Here is a 19,427-nt window from a genome sequence, read left to right on the forward strand (position 1 = left end):
TCCTTTCCTTTCCTTTCCTTTCCTTTCCTTTTCATCTGATTTTTTTTTCTTCTTTTCCAAGCAAGAGATTATATTCTACAAAGTGCAACAGAAGGACTATTTTCTGTACTATGAAACTATTTTATTTTTTTAATATAGAATGTCCATGGCCATTTTGCTCTACATAAACCTAGGGATATGTAGAATACCCTTCAGCCTTATAAATGCATCATCTTTGGTTTAGAGTATGTTTTTGCTTGCTGTTGAAGTCAAACTGGCAAATTATTTTATTGTAGGTCTGTAACATCTATGGACCTTACCTGGAGTTGAATTCTTCTCTGAATAATCTCTGTCCTCTCAGCACAAAACAGTATATCGTATTACATTTTGTTTAATATATATATATATATTTTTTTCATTTTTAATATTAGCAGAGCCTCATATCTGCTGTCTTTCCCCACAGTTTTCATGAGACCAGTTTTATCAATGAGAAAGAGGTTGGCCTTGTTAACACACCACCTTTCTCAATTTTTTGTCTTTGTCTTTTTGTAGAAAGAAGATCACAACATATTTAACTAGGCTTAGATTAAAAAAATAGGTCTCTTATGTTTAAAAATGCACACCATGGGGAGTTATACAAATACTTATGAAAAGAGGTAGATGCAAGATTAATCGTATGATTCTGTTTACATCAATCTGACATGTATGGCAAGTTTTCAGGGTTAGATTCTGCACTCCTCCTTGTAAGTCAGCCGAAAACTGGGACTTTGAGCTGTTTAGATTTCCCCACATTGGAGTATGCCACAGAGCAAGAGTAGTGACAAGCACCAAATGATGTCTAAGAGTGGAGAACATGACATCAATTTGTCCTTTTTTAGTAAAACTAGTTTACATTAATATCTCTCAGGAATCTTAGTACAGAAGAATATAATTTTGCTTTTAGATGGTAAGGTCCCTAATGCATTAGTTGATTCTCCTGTGAATGTGTTAATAAGTGTGATACAGAAGTTGCTCCAGTGTTAGGGAGAACCAAACAAAGAAATACTTTGCAGCTCTCATTTGATTGCATTGTCATTTAGAGTGATCACTGAAGTGTGCTTAAAATAAGTTATTCTAGTGGATATTGAAAAATCAATACAAATGTTAGTCGTCTTGCAGCATTGTGCTTTGGGAGTACGATAGCTGGGAATGGTTGAAGTCGATGCATTTGAAGAAAATTGACTTTATGTGGCATAAAATGTGATTGCAGGGTTTGCTGTGAATTGGAAGGTTAGTTTGCATTAGCTGTATTGAGCAGCTGAGCTCTATTTTAATTTTCATCAGTGAAGCAACCAGAACAAAACCACAACTGAATGGGAGAAAAGAATGGGAGAGAAATGAATCTATTTACTCTAATACATCAGACACAAGGTATATTTTTTACTAAACTCTAATCATCAATGTCTCAAACAGAACTAAAATCCATTGTTTTTTATGGATGGTGCTGGAGATAGTGCTTGGTTGGTGGAAAATCTGTTAGAGTGGATGGGAGAAGAAAACAAGAAAAGACACTTTAATACCTAAAGATGACTTTTAATGCTTTGCTGGAAAAACACCAGCAGTGTTCCTTTACATATAAACTGGAATTTTAACGTGGAATTCAAGAAAAAGAACATGAACAGAGGTCTCAAGTCATTAAATGAGTTTTTTAGACAAAGAAAACAAACCCACTGTTTTAAAAGATCACATTATAGACTACTAATTTTGCTTGTGTTTCACTCATTTTGTTCTTGCATTTAAAGCTGTTTAAATTGACAACCTTTCCAAATATTTTTTACATGAACAATGCATACCGTGAGTCTGTTTTCACCATTTATAGCCATCACTTTACAGGGGGAAGAGTACAGGCCTGTCTCCATTTACTTTGTAGTCCCGGTGCAGTATTGGAATGAGAAACATAGAGTGCAAATGAGAATCAAGCCAAATGTTTGAAAAGCGATGAGCAATTGAAGAAACAGTCTTGAAGGGGAGAGCTTATTATTACCCTTTCAAACATGATCCTCAGAGGTGCTGGGGTCTCTCAGTTCTCATCAACTTCAAAGAGAATTCAGTGTGCAATATTTTCTTGCAGAACTGGGGGTGCAGAAAGGAGAGCCAGATGATAATGACTTGATAGGATGACACACACTTATGAAAGGAATGATATACGTGAAAAAAACATTTCTTTAACAATCTTTAGTAAGCCATGGTTTGTGCAGTGACAAAAAATGGCATAAGATGGCAGTAAGAGATTGCAGAATATAGTGGTTTGGAGTGACACATTCCAGTGAATCAACTATTGGCTTGCAAAAAACATGATTGTATAACAAGTGACAAAATGGGGGATGCTGAACACCATCTAGGCACTGGTTTCTAACTTTTTGCATTTTTTTTCCCCAAAGGAAAATCTCCAGTTTACTTGACATTTATACTTTCTTATCTTAGTGTGGGAAAATGGAATAACATTTCACACCGCATTGCCATCTGTGTGAAAGTGCCTGAAGTTTACTGCTCATATTTTTTTTATCTGTGCTGCATGAAAATTACTCCAAATTTAGAGGCACATTAAATATGCCATCATATGCTGGTAGGAATGAAGTAGGTCAAAACAATCATGCCAGTAATGCACATGGAACTTTACAGCCTTCCTGGTGGGTCATGGGCAATGTGGACTTGTAAAACCACTATCCCTGTTAATACTGAGGGGCTGTGAAGGTGGTCCACGACAACCCCCAGTGCAGAGAGCAGCTTACTGTGGGTGTAGACTCCCTCTTGGCAAAGTTAGCCAAAGTTAGAAAAAAAGAGGGCTGTATTTCTGAATAACTGAGTCCAGTAGGATTTCTCCAGTTCATACATTGCTAAGAGAGAGAAAAGTACAGGTAACTTGCAACCTGTAGGTGTGTAATTTCTCAGTGCCAATGATTCCATTAGATCTGTGTTGAAATTTTTAGTCATGACTTTATGTTTGTTTTGAAAACTATGAAAACTATAGCCTCAGACTATACTTCACGCTCCTCTCAGACAGAAGGATTCATGTCTTCTGAATCCTCTGCAGTGAAAACGATGATAGCATTTTTAGCTAGTGCTTTTCATGCTTGCAACTGAAAGAGCTTTATAAATATACTTATCACTTACCAAAAAGGGATTTATGTGATTAAATGAAGTAAAATTAGCATAAAACAACAATGAGCAATAATCTTTTCTCTAAAGTACCTAGCGATGTATTGCCTAACTGCTGTTTTACCAGGGAAAGGTAGATATGGAAGCAATTTTTATGTTTGCTTAAGTTCATGAAGGTTTTCACTAAAGTAAGTTATTCTTTTCAGTATCTGCATTAATGTAATCACTGGGGAATTACATGGTTATATGTGATGTTTATCAGTTGTCTAAGCCATAGGTCAAAACACAAAATTGGCATTTAAAAGGTGATAGAAATTTGTCATGCTCCCTGAAGGCCTTGGTCTGCAAGCCAGGAGATGGATTGCGATGAGCTATGAGTATTTTCATCGTTGAAGTGTCAGATTTGTTTCACTGTAGTTCATATGTGTCTGATTCCTCCCAGTCAAGGTTTTAAAAGCAAAAGTCAATCGATATTATTTCAGTTTTTTTTTTTTTTTTTTTTTAACGATGCTTCTGGGAAGGTCAATGGGCATTTTCTTGAACATCTTTTCAGTAGTGTGTGTGATCACCTGTGGCATAGACAGTTTCTCTGTATTTTAGGCCATGATGCATGGGTCAGTAATGCCAATCATGTGTATGGCTGCAGTAAGTGTCATCCCAGTGTCCTGTGGGAAGACTAGCAGCAATTCACAGAAAAAGAGTTCAGTGTCGATTATACGCTCATTTCACTGACAAAAAGGAGTGCTTCAACTTCTAGGTGCTTTGTTTGCAGTCATAAATATTGTCAGAACTGGCTTACATGATCCATTATTTAAAAACATCCCTTTGTCTTTTTATTATTATTATTATTATTATATATATATTTTTTTTGTAGCGGGACCTGGAGTTGGCCAGAGATTTTGAATAGGTCTGCCTAGATTTTTTTTTTCCTAGTAAAGCAAAGTCACTAGGTAAAATAAAGAAGAAAAAGTATTTTTGGAAAAATGTCTTCCCCTGACCAATGCAATGTTGAAGGCAGATCCTTTCTCCCAAGCATAGTTTCAGTCAACTCAGAGGTATTGTGGGTTGTAGCACAGTCTGTACAGTCCTTTCTGGTCACCCTGTCACCTTTGGGGGTGGAGCTTTCTACTTTGTTGAACATTCATTATGTTGTTTATTCGCATTCTTGTTTTCCTTCTCCCTCTTTCTCTAGACAGAGTGTAGGTAAGACTTTCTGAAGATGAAGTCTCAAGAATTCAGCTAGTTACTTGGGAAATATTGCTCGGAGAAGTCACTTCATTAATTTCCTGTATGTTTGTGTTCTCTCTAAACAATTTCTATTGACATATGGAGACAGGAATTTAAGCTAGATGAACTGTCCTAGGATGACCTTATCTATTATTAAGGACATGGACTCCTCTATTAACAAAAGCCATGCAAAACTTTTGTAACTCAGCTATAAGGCATGGAGTGACAGGATGTTGCACTGACACGATTAACTTTCATACTGAAAATAAAACTGAGTAGGATAACAGTTATGCATGTTGGTGATCAAAGGTCACATGTCATAAGATGTCATTGCTTAACTAGATTTAAACTCCAAATGTTCATTAAGATAGTACTAATGGGAAAAATGGAATCTGATTTGAGATTTAAATTATCCATTTATTCTGCGTTTGTGAGAAAGACAGAGTAGCTCTGGAACTTACTACTTTCCCTTCCTTTTGCTTATATATTTATGTTAATTCCCACACTGGACAGAGAGATTTTAATATTTATATTATTTTACATTATAATAGTAAATGCATGGCACAGCATAATAATGAAATTCCAATAATGGGACATGTTACTGTGCCTGTATCCTATTCATTCTGATAAGAAAATGATAAAAATACTTAGGTTCTGATTAAATTATGTAAAAACCATCAACATTTCATTTAATTAATTTATTTGTGTGTTTAACTCACATAGGTTCTTATAGATAGATAGATAGATATGAGTAAATATGTTGGCAGACATACCTGAACTAAAAATGCAAATTGTTTTCCTCCAGTCTGCTTCGAATTGATTTTCAACTGTGGATGGGTTTTCTAAGCAGACTTATTATTTACATGGTAATGTTTACAAATTTAAATGCAATGGTGCTTTCTATTCCTATTTTTTTTTCTTCCTAATCTGCAGAGTTGGAAGCTCTCAGATACGCTTCCAGAGGTTTTGAGATTGTAAGTGTTGCTTTCCTTCATCTTTACCCATCCACTTCATCAGGTGCAGACCACTTCTGATTATAACTTGCAAACAAGTTTCCAGGTTCTAGATTCTTGTTCTGCCAACAGCTACCTCCCAAGAGGAATTCTGTTAATATAAGGAAATCAGTAAAATATCTGTATAACAGCTTTGTTTTTCTCATATATGGAGAATAAATGGATGATTTAGAGTCCAGGTTCATTTTTTTTTTTTTTTTTTTTTTTTTTCTCCATTTTTGTAATGTTCAGCTCAGTACCATGACTGACAGCTTCTCTTTGTTGATAACACATTTAACAGATTGTTTTATTTTCTGGCTTCCCTTACCCACAATTCTGAAGAATACAAGCTATTTTGATGCACTGAACAAACTATTTTTGATGTCAGTAAGAAATCTTTTCCATTAATCTTAGGGTAGAAAAATTGAGAGATTTTCATACAGTGTCACTGAATGCAACCTCCGCTATAATTGCTTTCTCATGGTACTGGTGTATGATACTAGAAATAGTTGACTGTTCATGTGCTAAATAAACTGATCCCGTTGTGGGAAAAAAAAGTCAGTTAATCATGTGATTTTGCCTCAGTGACAAGCATGGACACATTTAAAAAGCAATATTTTAAATATTGCTGAAATCTAATAAAATGATCATAGATCTTTTATATTGAGTCCAGAGGAGGGCCATGACAATGATCAAAGTTCTGGAGCACCTCTCCTACAAAGACAGACTGAAAGACCTGGGATTGTTCAGCCTGGAGAAGAGAAGGCTCTGGGGAGACCTTATAGTGGCCTTCCAGCACCTAAAGGGGGCCTACAGGAAAGCTGAGGAGGGACTCTTTGTCAGGGGGTGTAGGGATGTGACAAGGAGGAGTGGCTTTAAACTAAAAGAGAGTAGGTTTAGATTAGATATTAGGAATAAATTCTTCACTCTGAGTGTGGAGAGGCACTGGCACTGGTTGCCCAGAGAAGCTGTGGATGCCCCTTCCCTGGAGGTTTTCAAGGCCAGGCTGGATGGGGCATTGGGCAACCTGGTCTGGTGGGAGGTGTGCCTGCCAATGGTGGGAGGTTGGAATTAGATGATTTTTAATGTCCCTTCCAACCCAAACCATTCTGTGATTCTATGATTTTAAAATTCTAACTCCATAATAGAGGGAATTCTGGAATTCAGAAAGACTCTTGCAATACAAATTTTTGATACACCTCTCATTGGCCTTTCTTCTGGCCAGAAGTGAACAACAGCCATATGGATCAGGTTTGATGCAGTTTGTCAAGTTAGCTATGATAGTACAAGATACAAGATCAGAATATGCTGACCTTCTGGACCAAAGTGGGCTAACTGATGCATTGGCAGTGTCAAGGGGGAACTTTTCCTTCAGAGACTGGAGAAAACCGACTTGCTGTTCTGGAATAATCTTGATGAATGCTTTTGCCTTTCTACTGCTTTTTCCTTAAAGTCTTATCCAAAGATCATTCATATCAAAGAGAATCTTCCAGTGGGCTTTGGCTTGGGTCAGTGAGTGAGTTTGGGTCAGGCATGATGAAGCTTGGCAGCAGTGGCGAGAAACAGAGCCAAGACCCAAAGGCAGAAATACAACAAAGGTGAAGAAAATCCAAAAGCAAATTTTCAAAGTGGAGTGAAAAAAAAACCACTAGGTCAGGATTCATCTTACCAGATTCAGGCATTTAAAACTTACTCGTCACATTCCCTTCATAGCCATAGGATAAAAATGAAATGAGAGAGTGATTCACCGAACCTGTTGTAGATATCTACTTTAGGATGAGATGAATAGCTTTCTGGAGGTGCCTCTTTCTCTTTGGTTACAAAGGAGCCCAGGGGACTAGCTGACATTTAGGCAGTTGACTCTAAAATGACAAAGTCAGAAAATCCCTATCACGGGAATTGTAGAAGTTGCTGTTGCTACTTCTCTCTGTTGCTCTCTCCCATTTCTTCCTCCGAGCCATTAAGACAGGTAGGTCTGCTGGCTTGAAAAGGTACCCTTCTGATACTCTGATAGGTCTACACGGTGCTTAGAAAAATACAAGCTAGGAAACAGGTATCTAATAATTTTACCTGAAATAAATTTTAATTTATCTGAAAATTCAGGATTTTCTGAGTCAAGAGTAGTAATCCAAGTTGAACAGCCTGCTTAGTCAGATTATTTGCAGTGAGAAGAGAACTCAGCTCAAAGTTCAGCTGCATCTGATTCACTATTATCCCTTCCACCCTTCCACCCCTCCTAACATTAAATTAGCATAAGTTTAGATATGGTTTTCCTATATGCCGGCAGCTGCTCTTAAGGCAGGATTAAAGAAAGTGTAGAGGTAACATATTCTTGTTGAAATCAATGACTGGCAACATTGACTTGGATTAATTCATATCTTTAGGAATCTGGCCCAACATTTACTGAGGAGAATATGCGTATTTTGTGAAAACTCTGGTACCTAATTTGTTCAGACAGCTCAGTTACTGAGTTGGTGTTGATCTCAGTAATTTTTCTCATATTCTCAAAGAAGTTTTTTTTTTTTGTTTTGTTTTTTATTATAAATATATATATATATATATATATATAGCTGGTTTCTTAAAGGTATTTACGTCCTAAAAATGCATGTGGTTACACAGTGCGATTTTCCATTCAACTGCATTTTGAAGGACCAAAATCTTCCTATGGAGCACTCAATCTCATTGATGGTCAATGACATTTAAGCTTCTATATTAAATTTCAAAATATATGTGGACTAGTAAGGTAGTCCACATATACTGTTGGAAATTTAGACTATATTGAATTCACTTAGGGTTTTGTACTTGGTTTTGAAATAAAATTATTTGATTTGAATAGAAATATTATTTCTGGTGGACTGCATCTCTTCATTAGAATTCTACATTTTGTTTCATTGCAAACAGAAATTCTTAAGAAATGAATAGCCCAAACGGAGGTATCTGTGTTAATACACACATGACCTGTTTTGGAGGTGATCATCACTTGAGATACAAACTTTGGATTCTCGACCTCTTTTCTGTTTTGTTTTGTTTTTATTTTCACTGAGAGAGAACAGTTTGTTACAGTAAGGCTAGAAAAGAGAAGTAACTGCAAATAAAGTCAATCTGCTCGTGAAATACTGTGAACATTAATTATGGTAGGACATTATGTAGGTTGAAGTTGACAGTTGTTTAAATATATATGGAGCCAGATTCATCTCTAAGTCAGATACATAAATTAAAGTCACTTTTTGGGTAGCAAGTAGTGTTGAATCCTACCTATATTACATATTAAAAAAGTCAGCTCTGTGACTAATAGAAATATTAATTTGATTGTAATTAGATGTTTAATATTTGATTCTGCACGTAGAGGTATTTCAGAAAAATACAATAAACCATTTAGTCTGATTATAGAGACATACTTCTTACTGAAGTCAACGTGAACTGTCAGCAAAATGTGAAAGTAAAATATATAAAATAATAAAATAGTCCATTCTGTGTTTTACCAGATTGTTATTAATAAAATGAAATGCTTATAAGTAAAAAAAAATGTGACAAATATTAAGATGTTATTTTATTTTCAATGAAATTCTCTAGTTAACTGGAATTTTAAGCACTTGTGGGAATGCATTAGTATTAAAATTTGTGAAGGTAAATTTCACTTTATCTGTTTTGTTTTCCTTAAAGAACGGCTAGATTTCTTGTCTTTAGAAATATGTTGACTGGTACTCATCAAAGTAATCTTTTATTATCCTTTCTGAATCCCTGCACTAATTCCACCAAAGCCACAAAGGCCTTAGAATTAGATGGATTAGTAAACTTCTGAATAAAATTAACATACTTATTAGTTGCTTCTAAACATATCTGTGTGCAAAAACAAATCAGCCAAAAGCAAGAATGTCGGAGAAAAACCTTTTTCCTCTTTATCTCTCGTATGTTGGTTTTGAGGCTAGTGATAGAGGAAGTGTTAGTGATCTTCAGTGATGGGGCTGTTCCCCAAAATTCTTGTGGTTTCTGAGATTGAGAAATACTGAACAAACACATTATGAAAGAAGAACATATTTCAGAGTTTTAACTCTGCAGACTATGTGCACCTTTTTCTCTTTAGGTTTAAAGAGGAAGATGGAAATAGATTTGTATAGAAGTTGTACCCATTCCCGGGTTCATTTTCCATACCTTAGCTTTGGTATAGCTAGATCCAGTAGTTCATGTCCTTCTCAATGACAAGATTTAAAGACTTTGCAAGAGAACAACTGTGCTTGTTTGTCTTTGTGTCTGTGTCTTCATGGACTTGGACCACAACTGTAAACATGGGATTCAGACATAGACCTGACACATAACTTTGGTACAGAGGAAAATAGAGTCAAACAGTTTATTATTAATGTGAATGCATGAAACAGAACTGATTTCAGATGCTGTTGTAAGCTACAGTACCTCAGCTACCATTCTAAAATTATGTATGCTGTTCATTAGTCTCTATAGATGAGCTAAATTATTAAAAACTAACACATAAGTAAAAAAAAAATAATCTATTATATATATAAATTTCTTCTATTCAGATTTTTAGGCCCTCTCTTATTCTGAGTCACTATTTAAGCAGGTGTTCTGGTTAGGTAGATGTAAGACCAGCTCTGCTGGATTGTTTTAAGATCTCTTGGACTTAGTTAATAACTGGAAATAAGAGTTGCACAAGAAGATATCTGAATATTGATGCTATAAACTTTCTCCCAAAACGGCACCATTTTTCTAGCTGTTTACAAAAATAAGATAAAATTTGTATGAGCAAATATAATCACCCAGATATTGAATGGGGGGTTCATGGGCTTTTGTGTACTTAGTCAAGTGCTTCGTGTAACTCCAGCAGTGGCTTCACAGATGAAAGATTTCAGCATAAATGCATGTTTTACTTAGTGAAGGTGAAAGAAATTCTGTTCCCTTGTGCTAGAAGCACATTCGTTCCTTTGAAATGTAATTCTCATTCTTTGAGTGCAAAATATGAAAAGCATCCTTTTTTATTTGGTGAATATATTTTATCTTTTGTAGATTCTAGTTCAGGAATGCAGTCCTGTGGGGATTTCTAGCTACCAATGTAGGTACCTGATGTCAGCTACTTAACACTACTCATTCGTAAATCTTCACATTCAGATGTTTAAATAAAGATTTATTTGTTTGGTCTATTTTATTGATCATTCCTGAATGGTGTTCTGGGTTAATAAGAGTGATCCTACATCAAGTTTCCAGGAACAAGAGAAAGTTCAAGCAAGAACTTGGTAAGAGAATGTGTTGTCATTTACAGCAAACACTCCTGGCTTGTTCTGCCCTTGCCCATGCAGGATATACCTAAGTTTTTCCCCTCTCTGTACAACTTTTATAGTTCCTCTTGTTCTCTGCCCTTTTATTTTGTCTTTTATTTAGTCCAAGAGAGTCTGTGGTAGGCTAGCAGCTTCTGTTTGACTGTGTTGCTTCTTCTTCCCTTATGCCTGTAGGTACTTCTAATGTCACTAAGGGTGACATTTTTGTGCTCTGAGCACAAAAAAATTGTTGAAGAGCTTCATTTTCCAGAGCAGGATAGCAGGGACAGTGCAGGAGCCATTCTTGTTGAGGACCAGAATATCTAGGATATGGTCACAATGATATGATTGCACTGTTTCCAGCAAACAGGATAGGTGAATAACTTGGGTACCACTGTGCTGAATTGTGTTGTAGACTTACCTACCAGGCAGGATGGAGGAAAACCTTGCAACTGACAAAGCAGGATTCTCAGAAGTGTTATTCATGCTAAAGGTTATTTTATACCTTTGTCTCCTACAGCCCTATTCTCCCTCAGATTGCACTGCAAAGAGCTGTCTAACATCTGGGAGTTGGGAGGGTTTATTACCACTGTTTTGTAAGTCTCTCCTTTAAATTTTTACCTGTTGGAAAATTTTCAAAATTATTTTCCCTGCCAATAGACCTCCAGCCAACCTTCTGAACACCTTTCCTAATAGTGATTTTGTGTAAGATAAAAAGCAAACAAATTCACTTACATGGTATGAGGCTATTGCAGTGCAGTGACCAAATAATTCTCAGTTTGAATGTTTATGCTTTTTCTTCAGCATGGACAAAAATATATTCCTATTTAAAGATCCAAAGGTCAGGAGGTTGTCTACACAATAACGCAATTAAAGAAATGTTCTGTCCAAATACCAAAGTCGATTGATTGAAAATATGGTTGCTACAGCTTCTTTCATGGATAATGTGCTTACGGTCTGCAAAAGGCATCATCGATACCTATCTGTAATCTCTACACCAGGTGCCTCCAGACTCCTAGAAAAGTGTATTCAGCAATTCAGGAGCATGCCAGGCACCCAAATGCTTTCACTACACTGGACCCAATGTTAAGCACACATTTTGATATATAGTTTGTCAGCTCTCATTAAGTACAGATTTTCTGACTTTCTGATTTTACAGGGGCCTTTTGGCATCTTGGATTGGTGTTAACATTATATAGTCTACAGAGATATATTGAAACCTGCCTGTGAAAGCAGAACTGTGTCTCACTACATCCCCATCCTCTTGATACTTAGATGAGAGTGGGATTTGCAGCCTAAAACTCTTTTCATGGACTCAGGTGATGAGCCTTCACATGGGTTGCTAATGTTCTCGTTTTGGGAACAACAGAGATGCTTTTCTTGTATGTCATAATTTAGCTCTCAGACAGGCTGTGGGAGAATGAGATCTGAGGCTTCTTGCAAATGAAAGTGCCTTTGGTGCTGGACCTGTAACTGTTCTAAGTGACTTTTTTTTTTTTTTCCCCTTTTAATTGCTTTCTAGAGCATAAATAGTGTTGGAATAGAGAATAACACCTGAGACACTGGGACTCTTGACTCTCAGAAGAGTGTTACTTTGCCAGGATTCACCAAGATTTAAGTTGTAATTTCATTCCCAACATGAAAACTGTACCTGAACTGAGGAACAGTGGTTTAACTGAGGGCAGGATTAATCTGTCCTAACATTAATTGCTTTGAAGTTAGCTATTTAGTCTGAGAAAGTGATCTAGGCTCTTAATCAGTGGGCAGAGACATCCAGGAAATGACTCAGCTTGTCCTTAAAAAAAAAGGAGATGCTGATGAATCACCGATCAGAAAGTTACCTGTATCAAAAGATACTCCCTGGAGTATGGAGGGGATGGGGAAGACTTGCTTACCCTAGGTGCTGAGCTTGTGGACAGCTGAGGTGGCAGGAGACAAATTGCACTCCAGGTCTGCTATAAATCAAAGTTTGGGTTCGCTGTGAATCATGCCCAGAGTTCCTTAATATGATTGATTTTGAAGTGCAAATGGGGTCTCAAAGGAGGAGATGTTCCTACGGCTCTACAGGATGTCCTGTGAACATAAATGTCGGTCCAGTCTTCCTCCTGTAATCACGCATGTGTGAAAATTAACTAATTAAGTATGTATGGAAGCTGTGCCCAAGGGAGAAAATCTTTTGGGTATGTCCTGAACAGGCAAGGACAGAGCAAGTAATCTAGCAAGCATATTGCACATGTGCCTTATTCTGTGGAAAACTGCTAGCTAATTTTTTCATATTTTTTTTACAGTATTGAACTTGCTATTATACAGGGGACTTTGTATATGAAAACTGTCAAAAAAAAAAAAAAAAAAGATTAAGATAAGTGGTGTCCCAGTGAGTTCTTTAATGCTCAGAGCACAGATGACAAATCTCAAAAGACTGTGCCAACACCAGAAACAACATGCAAGAAAACAAAGCAAAAATTACAGCACAATATAGTTTAATTCTGTGCAAATCAGGGAGCATTTAATGACAGAGTCCTAATACTTTTTAAGGAAGCAAGCACAGCGTTCACAAAGAATGTTAAGCTGTCTGGCCCCAGCGGTGACAGAAATCCCTTTAACCCACACGTGGCACCGGCAGCAGCCGTGGAGCTTTCTGTACGCTCTGCTACTGGGGTGTCAGTGCCAGCCCCAGGGCTTCTCCGGGAGATACAACAGCATGACATGCACATGAAAGGGAGGAGAAGGGAGAGGGGTAGAAGGAAAATGTCTGCTATTTACCTCTGTTCTAAGGTTGCCTAAAAGTGAGTGGGTCTGTGGTCATCAATAAGGTACTTCTGTAGGACAGGGGGCCTGGGAATGAGCAAAACTGCTTCCCCCCCTCTGGGTGTCCAGCCAGGGAGGAATGTCACTTTTGCATAAAAGAAAGTGTTCCTTCAAAACAAGTACTGCTGCTGCAGATTTAGCTTCCTCTGCCCAAATTACTTCAAACTTGTTAAACACATCCACTGCTTCACAGCTAGAGATTTCCAGAAATGAGTCCATCCTTTGACAATCCTTCAATTTTTCTGGCAACCGTTACTCGTGGAGATGCATGCTGTTTAGGTCTCTACCATATCCTTTCCACCCCTATTTTTTTTTCAGAGTGTTTCTGCTGAAGCTTTTAGATGCACTGTTCTTCTATTCATGTTGTTCCCTTTGATTTCTGCTTTTCCCTGGTACCATGCAGTGTCACGTAATCAGAAAGCAATAGTGTCGCCGAATAAATTATTACTTTTAAGCAGTGAATGCATCACACCATCCTGACAGCATGCAGGTATATCATCCTTTGCAGCACCCTTATTTCCAGTCTCATGTCTGGGGAGCTAATCCCATAGGTAAATTCCACTACAGGAGCCATGGAAATAGCCATAGATCATTTCATTTTTCTTAAACAGCAACAACCTTTGAAAAAAAAATCATTTTGCTAATCTGATAGTGAACAAACAGAGGAGGTGCTGGAGACAAAAGCAAAGTTTACAACTGTTGCTTTCATTTTTTTTTTTTTTTTTTTTTTTGATCTCTCAAAAAAGGTGACTTTTCCTTTATACTTTGAGCTCCTGAGTATGAACCTTTCCTTGTTTAATATATAAATATTATGGGCCTCTAGATGCCTTCATAACTTTGACATCCCCAGACCAGGGCTTAGTGGTATAAAACAACAGATGATGTAATGAACAACACAAAGAGCGTATTTTGCTCCAGCAAGCTGTTAACTAATGCTGAAGAGATAACAACAACACTGTGATATGATCACACATTCTGCAGAGCAGATATTGTGAGCTGGCTGCAGAGCATCCACCTGTGCACCCATGAGGCTGTGGCATTCACTCTGCAGCAGGTACACACGTGCTGGAGAAATGGAGTGCAAAAGTAAAAAGATCTGATAAAAAAATTGTATGAAGGCCACTTCTGTGTAGCAGTCTAATGGGAAGTCTAAACACAGTGTCAGATCTTAGAGGATAACTTGAGCTTTAGGTTTGCTATGTGTTCGCAATTGTAATTTTAGCTAAGTTAATACCTCTACCGTGTGCTAGTAACACTAAAATGACAAGAATATTATTCTGCTAATGCCCCTCACTGGCTGTGTGCTTATACACATATGGTTTAATCATCTGGCTGATTGACTTGCCAGTGCTTTGAGTCTTGTAGATGACTGATTTTTACTTCCTTCTCTCTCTTATGCTGTTTTCAGATGATGAAGCTGCGTTTGGCAGGGTCTGACAGTGCATTTCTTCTGTTTCAAATGTCCCTGCAGGAATACAACCATGCTTTAGTTTAAGAGAGAACTTCTACAAATGCTTCATTGACCTGCTATTTCTTTATATGCGACCCTCTGAAACAGGATGCAAATTCATGGATTTTTTTTCCTTGTCATTGCATTTTTTCCTATATATTTTGTCTACTTGCTCTCTTATGTGTCAGCTATACTCTCTAAAAGGAAGGATCTAGTCCTTTTATTTATTTATTTTTTTTTTAAAGAAAAAAAATATTAATTTTAATTCTTATTTTTAGGTTGTGTACATCTTGCATCTTGAGACCTTTAACTGTGACTGTAGTTTTGGAACTTTCAAAATAATAAGAATAATTAATAATACTTTCCTGTTTTGTAATGTGGAATGATTCCATCAGATCTCAATGTGAAATGTTGCTTCAAAGGAAAGCTACAGGGTTTGAACACAGAAAGTTGTCAACTTGTGAAATAGTTTGACTCCTAAAGAGAACATTCCTGTTTAAAAATACTTATATCCTTTTGTAGTAGTTTTTGATCTTATGTTGAAGATTTTAAATTGGCTTTTGGGCCTGTGTTCTGCATATTTTAGAGCTGAATTAATTGTGAGCTTTATGGTGTTCTTTTCTTGAAAGACTGTTCTGTTCTGTTTGCTCCTTAGATAAGTGTCACATGAGGCTCCTGTGAACCCACGAGAGAAAATGAAAGCTTATAGTTAATAAAATGCATTTACCATGTGAAAGCCATGACTGACTGAATTGAACTTTTCCACGCGCTGCTGTTATGTTCCATACACCTCCCACAGATGTAGAAGACCAAGGTCAGTGGAGAATATATATATATATGTTTTCATTATAAATGCTGGTATGCAAGAATTCTTCACCCCTGAAGTTGCTGTGCCCATAGAAATGTGAGATAATGGTGAGAAAACTTGCTAAAAGAGATATTGTTTCCTTTACAGTCAGCTGCTCCTCCCAGGTCAACCCTTGGCAGCTGCACGGGGTGTCTCTGAACAGAGGCACAATGGTTGTGGTCCAGCCCATGGAGATTTTATAGCAGAACGAAGCAGAGAAAGAAGGGGAAGAAGGGTGGAAAGGTGGGAGGAAGGAAGAAAGGAAAGCTCTAGTGTCCTCATGTGCTGGGAAGGGTACAAGAAGAAAAAACATTCTCTCCACTGCACTTCAGGACTATCATGTGCTGTGAGCCATTTTCCCTTCTGGCAGCACCTAACCAGGAGATGATTTGAAGCAAACACTTAGCTCATAGCTTTGCTTATTGTTTCTGTCCCAGGCCACATTACTCTTCAGCAGAGTCATGGCCAGTAATGCCGAGTCCTCTGCTAAATGACACTGGCGAGACTTAACTATAGTCTCAAAGACTTGCAGGTGTCCTTTTGTTGGATTTGAATTAGCTCTGGTGACATATTTGTGCTGTGGAAATGGTTTTATTTATTTATTTATTTATTTATTTATTTATTTATTTATTTATTTATTTATTTTCTTAGGAGTTGGAACAGCATTAGGAAAACTCTTTTTAACACCAGGCAGTAGAAGGTGAGGACAGAGCTTCCTGTCTCTCTTATAAAACCATTTAAAGCACAAGAAGCCAAATTCAGCCCTGAACTTCTTTTCAGGAGTGTCTTATCTTTTGTAAGAGAGAAGGATGCCAGTTTCTGGAAAAAGGGAAAAGACAATGCAAAATGAGGGGAATTGAAAATACTATTACAATGCAGCCCAGGATAAACACAGTAGATTAAACTCTGGGCAGCTGAGGACAGTGTTCTCTCTTATTAAGAGCAGGGTGTTCCAGGGTCCTTTGTATTAGAAATGGTAATTACCTTATGTACTTACACCTTTTTTAATCCCTCAAGCCCCTTCAGACTCGATGCATCTCAACATTTTTGTCATCCATATAAACTCCCAGTAAATCATCTCCTGATTATTTACTAATAACTTAAATATCCTAAATAATACTGCCACTCTACAGCTACTTTTAAATTCTCTACCTTCTTATTTTTTACAAAGTTTCAAATCCCAGCAAGGGCAGAGGATTGACATTTAACCTGTGATTTATCAGTGTCTTTAATAACCTTAAAAAGATCTTAATGAAAAATGAAATAAATCATACATTAGCAGCCTATTTCACTTGTTAGTCTGCTAGTCTGCTAAATAAAATTCTCATATGTTAGTAAAGACTTTTTTTTTTTTTTGACAAAAATCTTTCTCTCTATTATGTTCCTCTAAATAACACAAATTTTAGGAACCAGACCTTCAGCATCAATTAACTGATTTCTTTGGAGCTGTGTCAAGTACATCAGATGATGATTTGGCCAAAAACATACAAATATAAGAACATCTTACATGTTTGTTATGTTTACTTGCATTGTAAACAATCCCTTCTCAAATAATTAATCCTTAATTGAACAAGTAGTCCCACTGAGGTTAGCAGAGAGAAAGGATCATAGATTTTAACTGCTAGGGAATTCTATACAGAGGTAAATCACTAAAAAGGTGCTCTCCAGAGCTTGTATCTGTAGAACTGTTTCTCAATAGATACTCATAAATGTATCTGAAAAAGCTCACCATCATATTTTTAAAAGGCCTGAATAAGAATGCCATTATGATTCATAGGTGTCAACATAGTGCTGTTAGAAAATACTTACTTACAAGTAATGAGAAGAAAATGCTGCTGACAAATATTTTGGGATGCTGAATTGTGAGTAGAAATCATTTGTCAGCTTCATCATGAAAGCAATATCCAATTTTGGTAACTTCTGAAAGAAAAGGTAACATTAGGGAGAGAACTCAGTGTTTCCTATTTGTCTGTGAGCACTGAAGTGCTGATGTTAATTTCAGCCAAGGTATTGCATGTGTTTTTAAAATGATGGTTTTGTGCTTTCATTCCCTACTACTGGCTTGCTGTACAAATGATAGCTCAAATAGTTTTCCCACTTCAGATGAGCGGAGGGCAAATTCCCTGGAGTCTCTCACAGCATGTGGCAATATAAACATGACATTGAACATTTGCTTTATGCTTAAAGACTAACGATAAACCCAGAGCAGAAATATATATCTTCCTTTCACATTTAAGACTGTGCTTAAGTAACATAGTCCAGCCTTCTAATTTAAATACAGATTATTTTATTTTATTTATTTATTTATTTGTGTCGTGGTGGTGGTGCTTAGGGGAGAACAGATAGTGTACAGAAGAATGAAAGTGCTGGCTGTCTTGAATTTATTCTTTGTACTTTTCTTTTTAATTTCTGGAGTTGTTAAATGTTCTGGGATAAAGTGATTACACACTTAAATACAGGATACTATAAAACATGTGGCAGCGTAACAGCATGTGTGGATAAATAAGGTCCCTGTTATTATCAATCATCATTAAAAAAATAAAATCTGGTTAAGAATGGGACATAGAAATAGTCAGCTAGATAAAATGCATATGTACTGGAAAAAATCATATGAATGCGAGTACTTTTCCACCAGCATTAGAAAATGAAAAATGAAGTATGGACTAGAATAACTGTTTTTAGGTGAAGCTACTGATATCTCAAACAACAGAAGGAAATTGTAGGGAAATTGTAGTGAAAGTAGGGAACAAAAATTAAAGTGAATTATTTTCAATGACGGCCACTGTGGAAGATGCCCTACTGTAAGACTTTCCTTTTTCAGGGGTGAGTCTGGGGAATGCTCTCAATATGAAATATCACCAGAAGAGGTTTTAGAAAAATCAGTGGAAAGAGTAGTATCAAAGTGGCAGCAGCAGATAGCATGAGCTCAGTATTTTTTTTGTACTCAGGGCTGAATTTGATAACAATTAATTGTGGCTTCCAATCTATTTTTTTGTTTGTTTGTTTTGTTTTGTTTTTGTTTTTTCTTTGTTTTTCTCCTTTTGGATGGATGAGAAGTGGTACCAGTTCTTTAACAAAGTGCCACAGAGAGAATTTAAGGAAATACAGAACAGTAAGTCTGGTACTGGAAAAAACAATAGAAGCTGTAACAAATGATAGAATTGGTAGAGATGTGAAATACAACATAAGGGGAAATAGTGAAAACAGATTTTGTAGGCTGAAGTCATTCCTCACAAATCTGGTCTAGTTCTCTGAAGAATATGTAGGTTAGAATGATGAAGTTAATAACAAATTTACAAAAAAAAACAACCTTCCAACAATGCCTTTTGCCAAAGGTTCTGGATGGGTTTAAGCTATCATGGATTAAAAACTGGTTAAATGAAGGGAGCCACAGGATAGGAGTAAGTGGTCTCCATTTTCACAGTAGAGATGAAAGTTCATAGTCCCAGCTCTGTGCTGTTTAGTATACTCATAAATGAGCTGAGAAAGGGGTGGGTGATGTGGTGAAAACTGCTGCTTGATCAAACAAGATATTTTTGAGAAGCCAAAATTCAAACCAACTGTAAAGAGCATCAGAAGGATGTTGTTCATTCCTTGAAGGACGCTCTTTTGTTCCTTCATTCTAATGTCATTGCTTGATATTAATTGACTCTAAGACAAAAATGGCAGATGAAATCTGGTGCCCATAAAATGTAAGTAATGCACATGGGAAAACCAAT

This window comes from Oxyura jamaicensis, chromosome 3, assembly GCF_011077185.1.
Source record: "Oxyura jamaicensis isolate SHBP4307 breed ruddy duck chromosome 3, BPBGC_Ojam_1.0, whole genome shotgun sequence".
NCBI classification, from domain to species: Eukaryota; Metazoa; Chordata; class Aves; order Anseriformes; family Anatidae; genus Oxyura; species Oxyura jamaicensis.